Source organism: Sceloporus undulatus, chromosome 2, assembly GCF_019175285.1.
Source record: "Sceloporus undulatus isolate JIND9_A2432 ecotype Alabama chromosome 2, SceUnd_v1.1, whole genome shotgun sequence".
Lineage (NCBI taxonomy): Eukaryota > Metazoa > Chordata > Lepidosauria > Squamata > Phrynosomatidae > Sceloporus > Sceloporus undulatus.
The window spans coordinates 283034206-283047125 of NC_056523.1; the positions used below are offsets into that span (position 1 = coordinate 283034206).

The 12920-nt window shown below is 35.3% G+C and overlaps 1 long non-coding RNA gene across 2 annotated transcripts in view; it reads right to left on the bottom strand.

Annotated features, from left to right (window-relative positions):
* LOC121923691 overlaps nucleotides 1–12492 on the bottom strand; it is a 137433-nt gene extending 124941 nt beyond the window's left edge. For both annotated transcript variants that reach the window (XR_006102427.1, XR_006102428.1), the window contains exons 1-2: nucleotides 12175–12492; nucleotides 7353–7422 (exon numbers count right to left, since the gene is read on the bottom strand). This is a non-coding gene — a long non-coding RNA (uncharacterized LOC121923691). The remainder of the gene's footprint in view (nucleotides 1–7352; nucleotides 7423–12174) is intronic.
* Between the last annotated feature and the right edge of the window lie 428 nt (nucleotides 12493–12920).

Here is a 12920-nt window from a genome sequence, read left to right on the forward strand (position 1 = left end):
CATGATATCTCATTATGTACATATAAGCAAATACGGGTATTCCCAAATCCAAAACAAAAATAAGCCAAAACACTTCTGGTCCTGTACTACTATTATTTGTTACTACTTCCTACTTCATTGAATTTGCTTCTGCCTGAAGAGAGATTCTCCACTTCCTTGAATGAGATTTAAAAACCTCATTGCCATGGACATGTCTCTAGCCATATGAAAAAGAGAAAACTGATATATGTGTTAACTTATCTACGTCCCAGTCAATTTCTTATGATGATTTTATGTATGAACTATGCAAGGTCTACAAACCCACAGCAGATAGCGTGGTGCATTATTGTAGGATTCCTTGTCTTTACAAACAGCCAATACTGACATGGTCCACAAACAAGAAGACTCACAAAATTATGACATAATATCATAAGGCGAAGATCTCTAACCAAAGAAACAATCCACAAAAGAAGAATATGTTCACAATTCAAAAAGTTCCTTTAAGATATCTTACCTGTGCAAAAAAAAAAAAAAAAAAGGAAATGATAAATAAGGGACAAGATGGGAAAGAGCTATATAGAACCAACAGGGCACTGAAACATTCAAAAGAGGAGTAACTGACCAAGAAAGATTAGGATTTGGAGCAGCACAGATTTCAGAAGTCTCCTGGGTGAGTTTACATAACTTAAACTGCCTTTGTTATAATCTGGACAATGAAATGCATTTGCGTATACAATATATGTGTGTGTGTGTGTGTGCGTGTCTATATATATATATATATATATATGGATTGTATCCAAGAGAAAAGCCTCAGTTTAGAAACACAGACATAACTGGTGTTATACAAATGAATGTTTGTTAATGTGGAATAGGTGTGCTGTTTGAAAGTAGAAACCATGTCTTTTTGTAGGAAACTAGGTAAACTCATCAATTACAGACATACAAAAAGCCAAAATAGAATAATATGGGAGTATGGTCCCTACATACCACCATTGTACTGTGTTGGCACAAGATATTGCTGACAGGTAAGGACCTTCAGATGACCTGAGAACTGCAACTCTCATCAGCCACAGCCAGCCTAGTTAATAATGAGGGATAATGGTAATTGCACTCCAATAATATTGGAGTATTGCACTAGTCCACTCCTGGTTTCCAAGAAAGCAGTCACAGAAGGGGATTACTAATTGGGAAATTGGCTATAGGCCTATGAGTCACTATATATTTTCATTGTTCTCTATACTTCAAATGGTTTGCCTACCAATATCTTTAACAATTGTTCAATCTTCAGAAAGGCTTTAAAATACAACGTGCTAGATCCAAGCCTACTTACGCCTAGAGTAGGCCCACAGATATCATCAGGATTTAATTTAATCATGACTAATTTGCCCTGTTATGTTTAATTGTCAAATCTGGGAAGTAACTCTTTATAAATAACATTACTTGTAATTAATTCCTTTATCCAATAACAAAAACACAACAACATTAGAGTCTTTAGTAACTTAATGAGTTATAATTTCACTCCTTTTGCAGATTGACAGTTATATTTTAGGTATTTCTTATAGTTATGGAGATGTGACCTCAGTGGGAAAGGAATATCATATGGTTCAAGTGTTGGCTCGTGCTTTACTTCTTGTTGCTGCATCATGCCCTTTCGCTCACTGAAAAAACAAAGTTACAGACAGGAGGACAGTGCATTTTGTTTTGCAGGACATCTGTTTGTAGCACTAGACTCTTTAAAACTTACCTAATTACTTTCAACAAATTTGAAAGTAAAGTTCCTTTTAGAACTATGACTATAGCAGTTGCCTTGGAAGCATAATTGTAACTAATTGCTTTTTAAATAAATTAACTTTCCAAGTCCTGAGTTTAAAGAAAACCCTAGAAGTTTGGATGTGGAATGCACAGCAAAATGGAAGCATCTGGTCGAAACCAGATGAATCACAATCTAGTATTCTTATTTTTCTAGCTATTTTCTATGCCAAAGAGAAAGACCTCTTCACAGTCCTTTAGAAAGTGGCTCAAGTGCATATAATGCACATGGGTACACAAGCACACACTAAACACACACACACACACACAGACTGAGAGAAAGAGGATCTTGTTTATTGGCATTTCCCCTAATTTGCTGAGTTGGGGGAAGGGCCTGGAAAAACCACTACCGACAAATTAGACAGATCTAAACAGCTGCAAAGAGAATAGCTAATTATGCGAATTAAATGACTCCATATTTATTCATTTCATGCCCCATCATGTCATATACATCTGTAATCATGTAAAGACACATCAGGGTACATTTGGAAAGCATTGCAGGGTAATTTTATGCACAAATCTCAAAAATAATGACATTTATGAAAAGCTCTAACATATCCTATTATATGCCACACACACACATTAAGGTACTACTGCTTGACTTTCTCTATTCTTTAGGATTTTAGCCTTTTCTCATTTGAAATCATATTCCTTGAGGAGAGGGAAGGGACATGTGTGTGTGTGTGTTTGTGTGAGTGTGTGTAAGAGAGAGAGAGAGAGAGAGAGAGTCGAGGAGGGTATGTGTTGCATCCACTTACAGTATCCATTTTGTCTTTCATATTTATGGGGTATAAGTATAGGAAACAGCCATTTTCCCCAAAATTTGTTTATTTTAGCTTGTACATTAAAAAATAAATTAAAAAAACACAAATTCTTAGTACATTTTAAATTCTTTCTATCTCACATACATACACTTGCAATCTATTATCCTTAACATTCCATCTAACAGACATAGGTACTACTAAATCTATCTTCTTTATACTATTTATGTTTACTTTACCTTTCTTTACATTCCTCTAATATTGTTTATAACTACGATATACTCTTCTCTTCTTTCTCAAATATGTTTAAGGAGAGCAGATGGCAATCAACAACATAAGAGAGAAAGGAAACTAATTTATAGCAATAATCTTAAAATCAATGGTCTAAATCTTTACAGTCATTGTTTTACATCTGACCCAATTCAGTCCCCATTGTTGCTATATTATCCCATTTTTAGTCAAATATGCAAGGACCTTTTCCCAATCCTTTGTCAACTCCTCGTTTGAACTAAAACTTAGGGGCAAACAGACCACCCCTTTGGAGTAGTGTCCTGCCGCCCCTTTCCTCGCCGGATCAAGGTGACAGCAACCACAGCCCTGATCCAGCGCTTTGCTGGCGCTAAAAAGAACTGCAAAATGCCACTCCTTTTAGCACTGGCAAAAAGTCATGCTAGCCGCAGCAGCAGTAGCTTTTCACCAATTCTTCGGCACAGCGCATTTAAACATTGTGCCGAAGAAATGGTGTGATGCCTCCCGCCATTTGCTTGGGTGAGTAGCATGATGCTGGCATCGAGGAGGAGATGGGGTGTGTGGTATGCTGTTGCCACGCTCCCACTCTGCCCCAATGCTGGCATTTATCACTGATCTGTTTAGCCCCTTAGTTTCTTAGATTATAAATTCATTTCCTTCATGCCATATATCATAACTAACCATTCATCTATATGTGAACTCTTATCTAGTTTCCAGTATTGGGCATACAGTAATCTTGCGGCAGTTAACATGTAGAAAATCACCTTGCCATATTTCTTCCCTGATATATTGTCCAAAAGACTAAATAACAATATTTCTGATTTAAATTTCAAATTAATATCTAGAATTTCATTGATTTTAAGTTGAAACAGTCATCAATATGATACACACACCTCTATCCCATGGATAGAGGATAACTGGTTTCATAGAGCACCTGCTGCCTCAGATGCTTTTTGTGGTCCCTGAAGTCTTCCCAGAAGCCCCCAAGACTCCCAGACCACCACTGCCCCAAATTTAAAATGTTGCAGAATCATTCATAAATCCTCCCAAAACACCACTCAGAATACACTATGTATCAAAACACAGCCTAAACCACCAAAATGTGATTAAAATGCCCCAAACTGTCTGGAAAACCCAAAGTGCAAACTGGAAGTAAATTTACAGTCACTTTAGGTTTGCATTTTTAGACAATTTTTGCCTCTAAATGTGATAAGATAGACTGCCTCAGGGGGTAAAAATTGGCCCCTTCCACAATTGCCAACTATTGTCCCATCCAGAAATCAACTTTAAATGTTGTACTTCATTGCCTAGCTATCTACAATCAGCATTCTTGAAGCCTATGGCTGATGGCTGAAAGTATATCTTACTATTTAGGAGTTATTACTTTAAGGAATTAGCAGTTCAAAGGATCTGGTTTAGTACTATGTTTATTCGTTGGTGCATATACTATAACGCTCTACAGAGCCAACAACAGATCTCCCCAAAAATCTTATGAAAGAAAGAAATAATAGGCCACTTTGATTTTTTGTTTGTTTTCCAGAGTTTACTTTTCCCCCAGTATGCAGCTATCCCAAGTTTCCCACGGAAGGACAAAATTATAAACAGAAGTCATTCTTAGACTATATGCTGTCCCACTGTTTTCAATAGTAGACAAGGAATCCCTTGTCTACTATTCATCACAGCTTTGTTTTCATCTCAAGCTCTTTTGTCAGATTCCTCTGAAATCACAGTACACTATGCGTGTGTCTCACACCATGTGCAAGATATCATTGTGGAACTGTGAGATACCATGAGCACCAAAGTTATATCTACTGTAACACAAGTAAGAATTGGAATGATATGACCAAAGCAACACAGCTTATAAAAAACAGTTATGGGACCTTAAAATTTCCCATAATTCAAACTGACTCATGCGCATAAGAATACTATTCTACACTTAAAGAATGCCACAGAATCAGACATTTCTGGGGGCAGGCTATAGGACTAGAACCTGGTAATCCAGGGTTCAAGCATGGCCTTTATGTTCCAGCCTCAAGTTGCCATTTGTAAAATAGGACTCAAGGTTCTTATGAAGACATTTATGAAAACATGACCAGAAAATGAACTACAAAACTGAGAATGTTTTATGAGTTATCAGTAAAAAGGCTGTATTTCAACATGGTTTTTAAAAAATTAAATAGTGTTAAATACCTCATGGAAAATTACAGTTGCAAAAACAGAATCTTTCCAAGATATCATGTATAGCCTTTGAAATATACTTAAATGGGAAATAAATGGAATATAGTTCAAATTTTTAAAAACATTTTTATTTTTCCTTTGGCAGAAAGCAACCACTATCCAGTATATAAAACAATCTGCTAGATGGAACAGTTCTGCATATCTTTTGTTCTTACAGAATTGTGCCAATACTGAGTTGAAACATGTTTAATAAGATCTGCTCTCTTTGTGAGAAGAAAAGCTCTAATAATAATTTGAATTGTTGGTATTTAGAGAAACTGAAATTATATGAGTCTGATCATCTATGAAACTCTAGATACGCTAACAATTCATTCATTATGGTAAAATGCCTCCACCCCATTATAGCTATTTTTCTATTGTTAATAATCTGTCAGCATTTTCAGTTCCAATCCTGATTATCAGCAGTTTGCAGGAAAATGTCTTCAAAAGTACTCAGATTTTTGATGCTGTCAGAGCAAAATAGAGATTTTTTTTTTTTGCAGAAAATTAAATGACTACAAATGCATTATGGTAGAATAAAATGGTGTGTTAATGGTTTCAAAATGCTTGCTATGTGTCAGTAATCATTTTTTCTAAGTAGGGAACAAAAGAATAAAATTCATCCAAATTTTAAATACTGCATGGCAGTATTGTACTTCAAGGTCCATGACGGCTTGTTTGTATCGATGAGTTAAGTTGCTTTGGGTCACTAGAAGTGCTATGAAAACATAAGGCCTTGTTCTCCTGAGAGAAAATCAATGGTAGCTCTACAAGCATGTCTTAGAAAATACTGGTGATGAAAGTGAGAGGTTGAAAGAGATACTGTAATGAGATTTGTTGAACCAATGCTTAAAGCCATAAGAATTTAGAGGTGGAATTGTAGGCCATCTAGCTTGAGAGAATGCAAGAATGTGGAGCCTAGCATCCCTAAGACTAGCAATAAAAACCCAGAAATAAATAACTGTGCACCATCTTATTTTTTATCTCATTTCAAAAGGTGTGTCTATATGTATGAATATTATATTACCTACATTTTGTTGCATTTTTAATTGATAAACTGAACTTCTGGCTCATCCTAGAACTGAACATGAATCAAATTATTATTATTATTATTATTAGTTCAAACAAGTAGAAGCCTGTTTAAACCACCACATCAAGTGATTGTTCATAATAGGCATGAACTTGTGAGATTTGTTGTTTTTTTAACCAGTTAGTTATAACTGTGAGAGGTCATCCTAATCATTGGACTGATGTCTGAGAAGAAACGACATGAGAATTAATAGTTGTTTTTTCTCTTATTCTCATGAATGGCATAGGGTTACACAATGATCAGCTTGACTAGCACCCAGTCATGGGTATCTCACACATTGCAACATGCTAGTTTAAAGAAAGTCTGAAATGTAAAATTATGGAAGAACCTGTAAAATCTAGGTTGCTAGTCATTTCAGTAGATGTACACTGACTAAATTCATAACCAAACCAGTATTTTTATTTGTACTAATTTTAAAAGTTGCACTAAGAATAGTTAGCATAAAGTGTTTTTTAGTGAATCCTCCTCATCTCATCTGAAAAAGCTCAATGTGATAGACACAGTGCTAAGTATATGATTGGTTTAGAGTTGTTTTATTTTAAGAACATGCTGCTTCAGTAACAGACATAAAAGGTGATGGTTGGCTTTTAGTCACCTATTTTTTTCTCTCTACTAAAAATAAAAAAAGAAGGAAAAGATTTATTAATGCCTAGCGCTAATGCTAATTATATTTTTCAGAGCCAGCATGGTATAGTGGCTTGACTGTTGGACTGGGACACTGGAGGACTATGTTTTAAATCCCCACTTGGCCATAGAAACCCACTGGGTGACCTTGGGCAAGTCACACTCTCCCAGCTTCAGGCAAGAAAACCCAACTCTGAACAAATTCTGCCAAGAACACCCAGTAATAGGGTCACCTTAGTGTTGCCACAAGTCATAAATAACTTGAAGGTGAACAACTACAACAACAAATTATATTTTTATCTTCAATTCACCCCCCCTCCATATTATAACTGTATTATGATGGAGGAACACTATTTTTCCCCTTAAAGTCTAAAATATGAGTAGCCAAAACCATTAATTTTAAATGGCAAAGTAGTAACACAAAGAAGTACACTGACTTTCCAAAGTTTCAAACTAAAATCTGTTACTATTTTTGAAAAGCTAAATTAAGCCACAGTATATGTTTAGGATAAATCCTCCTCCACTAAACCCTTCTCCCTTAGTGATTTCTAAAACTGGCCAGAAATATCTTAGTTCTCCTCTTCCATCTATCTAAGGCCTTCTTAGTCACAAGCTAAACAGACCTCTGGCTGTGGCATCTGCTTGGTCCTTCTGAGATAAATCTTTACAGAAGTGATTTCCAGAGATGCGTACCTGGGGAGAAAAGAAATGAGAGAAGGAAAAACTTTAGCATCTCCACCCCACCTTCTTCTAGTCCTACTCCACCTCCAAAGACTCCACTTGGTACATTTGTTTATGTATATATTTTCTTTAAAACGTCGTCATCCATTTCAAACCTTATGGATGAGATGTTTGATAGATTTAAATTTATTAAAAAGAAAACACCACGAGAAAGCCTAATATTTCGCCTGCAAAGGGATCTTGCAGCACGTTTGAGACATAAAAAAATAAATAAATAGAAATTGGTAGCATGAGTTTTTGTAGACTTGAGCCAACTTCCTCAGATGCATCAGAGGAAATAGGCTCAAAACTACAAAACCTCATGCTACCAACTTCTACCTTTCAGTTAGTCTCAAAGGTGCTGCAAGATCCCTTTACATGCTTATTTTCCAGACTGTCATGTGTCTTTTAATATTTAGCCTGAAAGAGATTTATGGTTTTAGGCAAACAACTGAAAAATTAGCTACCCCTACAAATTTTAGTACTTTAGTGTTTTACATTTCTATATTGCTCTCTCTCTAAGCAGTTTATAACATGTTAGCCAATTTATTCATTATAATGCAAAGGTACATATTTTTGAAAATGTCAGAAAATTAGGTTGTGTGGGGTTGTTTTACTATACGTCCTAGACTCTCACTGCCAACATATCTCCAGCCAGTATGTCCAAGAAACAAACTTTTCCAAGCTCTGGAAAGAGACTGCAAAGGTAAAGAAATGGGCCTTTGGCAGATACTGCTACTGAAGAGAGATTGGATGAAATGGAACAGATCATAAGATCAACATGACAATCTTAATTATCACATCTAGTCCTTACAGGGCATGAATTGCACACTGCATGCTAGTTTAGGATTTAACTGTGCAATCCTACACATGTTTAATCAAAACAAGCACCCCTATGTTCCATGACATAAAAACATAAAAAGCAGCCTTATACTGAGTCAGAAAATTGGTCCATTTAGCCAGTAGTATTTACTTTGACTGGCAACATCTCTCCAGATTGTCAGGCAAATTCATTCCTGCCTCTAACTGGTGATGTTGGTGAATGAACACCTTCTACCCATAAAGAGTTTACCCATAAAGACTTCCTGCAGACTTAATTCCTTTGTAAATATGTTTGTGATGCAAGTCACTGGAATGTTCCAAAAATTATACTGTACATGGATACATTTACACACACACACAAGCCCAAAGCTATGGCATAGGCTCAGAACTGAGGATCAGTTTGGTACGTAGTCTCTGTGACTGTCATAAAATGCAAGAGCATTCCCATGATTTAAGTTATAGTTGTGCTTTAGGAAACAACTTTGAAATGGAAAGGAACACATCATATGGCAAGTAGCTGCATACAGTGTAAAACAAAGACAGCTTTTTAGGACATTATATATTCTGAAAAATAGCCTAACACATTTTTGGCCCAAAATATGGTTTTCTTCAGAGGCTGTTAGGTCATCTGATAGCCTTTTGGCTGAAGAGTGGGGTACAAATATTCTAAATAAATAAATAAATATGATGCAGGACTTTACTGTGGTCAACTGAATGAGCATTATGGCTTAATACGGATGGTCATAAAATTGGCTATTTATAATCAACTTCAAAAGGCCTTGCTACAGTCATTTATTTGTTTCCCTAAGAGAACCAAATAATTCTCATAGACTTATTTCTTTATATATCACAGTGAAACTCACACCAGACCATGGTCTCTCTACACCAGAGAAAGCTGCTAGTAAAGTTATCTGAATAAAGCGCTCTATACTAATGGTTGAACATAGCTTCGAAAGATGCAATATCAAAGACGCAGTGTTTACTGCTCAACTGAAGCCCAATATCAGTGTTAAGGAGGAGTTAAAACAAGCTATGCTGTTGATCAGTGAAATTTAATTGGTTGTCAGTACAGGTGGTGGTTGTTAATTATTTTATCCTCCTGCAGTTTAAAAGCCTACCACACACCTTATCTTTACTTGTGACTGAAGCTGGCATTTCACAAGGGAAAAAAACCAATTGTATCATTTTTATAACTTGTTATAGATAATATTTGAAACCTGATGCATTAATGGTCATGATCTTGTGATTTCAAGTAGTTTTGAGGATGTGTATTGTATCGCCTATGTGTACATTTAAACAAGACAAAATGTTCTCTTTTGTTTCCAGTAAACCGAAAACATTATTGAAGGGTTACCTGCACATCCCAATCCTATTTTTACACCTGTTTCCTTACCTGTAATACAACTTGTAGCAATATCATGTTTTATGATAAATGCACTCAATAACCTTCACAATTATTTGCTGGTGCAGCGAATTTTCTGGTTGGGTCAGTTATATAGTCAGATACCACAGAGATTTAGAGCAATTCTGCTTGATTAGAAACCACGGGAATTCTTAGAAAAATATAAAAATGTTGTACTTTTAATTTTATTTCCTCTAGATGTATTTTACCAGTCTTATTTTGATTAATATCACAAGCTCCATTGGGATGGAATGACAGAAACTGAGAAAATGGTAATCAGAAAATTATTGACTTTCTCTTTCTTTATTTAATAAGATTTGACTAGTAATCAGATATTTAATCAAAAATTACATCTTTCATACAATGTTTTATTATTGTGGGAGTGGGTTGTTGTTTTTTGTAGTTTATTTAATTTATAGTCCAAACAAGTGTGTGTGTGTGCCTGTCTTTCTGTCTGTGTAAATGACCATTGCCACAGTTTCTTTTTAATGCTTTTAAAATGTCTTGGTATTTATTACAGCAGTAAACGGCTAATGGCCAAGGATTAAATGCACAGTGGCTTATTAAGTCCTACTAGTTCTAATTTTATGGACTTGGCAAAAGGAATTTATATTTAAAAATACTTTTATTTTGTTCTGCATCCAGCGAAATATTTTAGCATTCTCTTTGATCATAGAAGGTATTTTCAGTGTTCTTCTATAAACATTTTGAATGTTAATCAATTTCTACATTTTGTAACATGTTAATGTTTCATGCTCTGAGAAGCAGCATGAACTGGAAGGGGCAGGATAAGAATGACCTGGCAAACAGGTAATTAAATCACACACACACACACCACACACATATCCATGTTATGGAAGGACCCCACAAACTGAGATATACTAAGAGCTTTAATTGAAAATATTTTTGATTTTACTATAACAAAAGAGTAATTAACGAATGTTACCCTGGCTAAATGAAATTATTATTATTATTATTATTATTATTATTATTATTATTATTATTATTATTATTTTGAAACAACCATCAAATTGCTTTTGTCTCTTAGTAATTGTTTTTTCTTAGATTCACGCATATGGTTGTTTGTTAACAGATCTCAAAAGCTCTTTTTGTATTCAGATGAAGTGTCACATCGTTATAGATTCCCAAATAAAAGACTGTGCTACATCAGTGCACATGTGCATCTTCTACATAACCTTACTCTGGTACATCAGGCCATGTTAACATGTAGAATTCCTTTGCACAGAGTATTGCTAAGTAATCACATAAATATCAAGTGTACCTTTGGATAAAACCAGCTATCAATATCATGCTTTTACCCCAATTGATCCATGATAACCCAAACAGTTGCTGCTGTTTGCTATATAAAGTAGGGCATAATAATAATTTTGATCAACAGTAACCTTGTTTTTGTGCTATTTCTAGAGCAGAGCTGTGTATGCAAACAACCTGGAACTACGTAGCTTAGCTCTGGAACTGATTTAATTTGGATTTACACATACATTGATACATATGCATGCACACATAGACACATAAATAAAACTGTACTCTTGATCTCATTTTACTAGAAATGAAAAAGAAGATGTGTTATGGATTCCCCACAAAGGTGTTGTCTTCTAAATCTTCAGTGCATTCTCATTTCATTAACCCATTCCTTTCTCAAAGCATTACAATAATCAATTTCTGCCTATCAATGCCATTCAAAAAAACGATTCTGGGAGTAATTACTCTGCCACCATCATATTGGTACACCCTGGAAACTCCAGTTTTAAAGCAGCACTATGCAGTACAGAATATAAGAGCACAATGTTTGGCAGTAGAAATTCACTGCTGTCTCATTTATATGTAGCTCATGTTTATGCAAGGTAAATGCAAATACGATGGCAACGGCCATTGCAATCAACGAAACAAGACAAAGTGCAACTGGAAACCACTTCCAAATTGGCATTTTTCATTCTTTTGCACCCCCCCCCCCCCCAAAAAAAAAAAAAAAACAAAACTCAGCCACCCCACAAACTGAGATATACTAAGAGCTGGACAGAAGCCACTGTACAATTTGCTTTGGGAGAGAAGAACTGAGAATATATTTCAATGAGCACACCCATCCTAATACACTACATTCAACCCAGCTTCTCTCTCTTTTTTTTTTTTGAAGTGGCTTTTATGTTATAGGAATTCTGCTAGTGATGAAAACACTATACAGCCAATCAAACTGCGATGTTATAGAGCCATCCAAAGTAGAAGCCTAGCTAGTGTTTAAAATAACCCTGATGAATTATTCATTGAGAGTTGATGTTTATGCAAATTTCAGAAGCGTATGCCCACCTGACCACCATGGGTTAATAATGGGAAGAAGAAGGGGAGGAAAAGAAACCCAAAACCATGCATATGAAAAACAAAACCAAAGGCACAGCCACCAATCTTTAAGCATTCCCCCAAACCTATATAATCAAATGATAATACTCTTTCATTAAATGCATAAAAAGAATTACAATTCTTACCTGCTTAGCTTTGTAGGACCCTCAGATTTTCTGGATGAAATAACTGACTGTGGTGCAACCAATAAAACTGAACTGAAAAGCTGATTAAGGGCACTTACTTAATGCAAAGCCACTCACTGAATATTCATATGATGCCTGTGTTTATGCAAATTAAGGCAAAAGAAAGCCCAAGGGGATTGGTTGCCATAGCCCACAAATACTGTGTACAGCAGGAAAAGAAACATACACACACACACACAGAAAGAAAGGCAACAAATTTTGAAATTCATAGTTCAGAAATAGCAATGTTGAATATAACAAATTATTAAAAGTCTTAATGTGAATTACTGTTTTAAAGAGGTTTATCTGATATCATTTTAGGCCTATCATATGTTTCCCTGTTGTGCAGTAATCTATAATTATCATCATTCCAAGAGATGCTGTCAGTAGTGTGTTCAGCCTTATTTATTCGGTAACTATTTATGTAAGCAAGGTCCTTAAGCATCTGAAGTAGGAGCTAAGAATAAATAAAATAAAATCATAATAATTATTGCAGAACTGCAAGCATAATATGTTGAGAACAAAACCCATGCTACCTTTTATTAGGGGCCAGATGCGTAGCAAAATAAGCAAAATAATCCTGAAAAGTGGGTGTCAGTGATAGACTACTAAAGATTACTTTTAATTCAAATTCAAAGGATGTTTTGTTTCAAGTCTGTTGGAGCACCTTGGTGTACTTAGTTTCTACATTAATGCATTCATCTCCC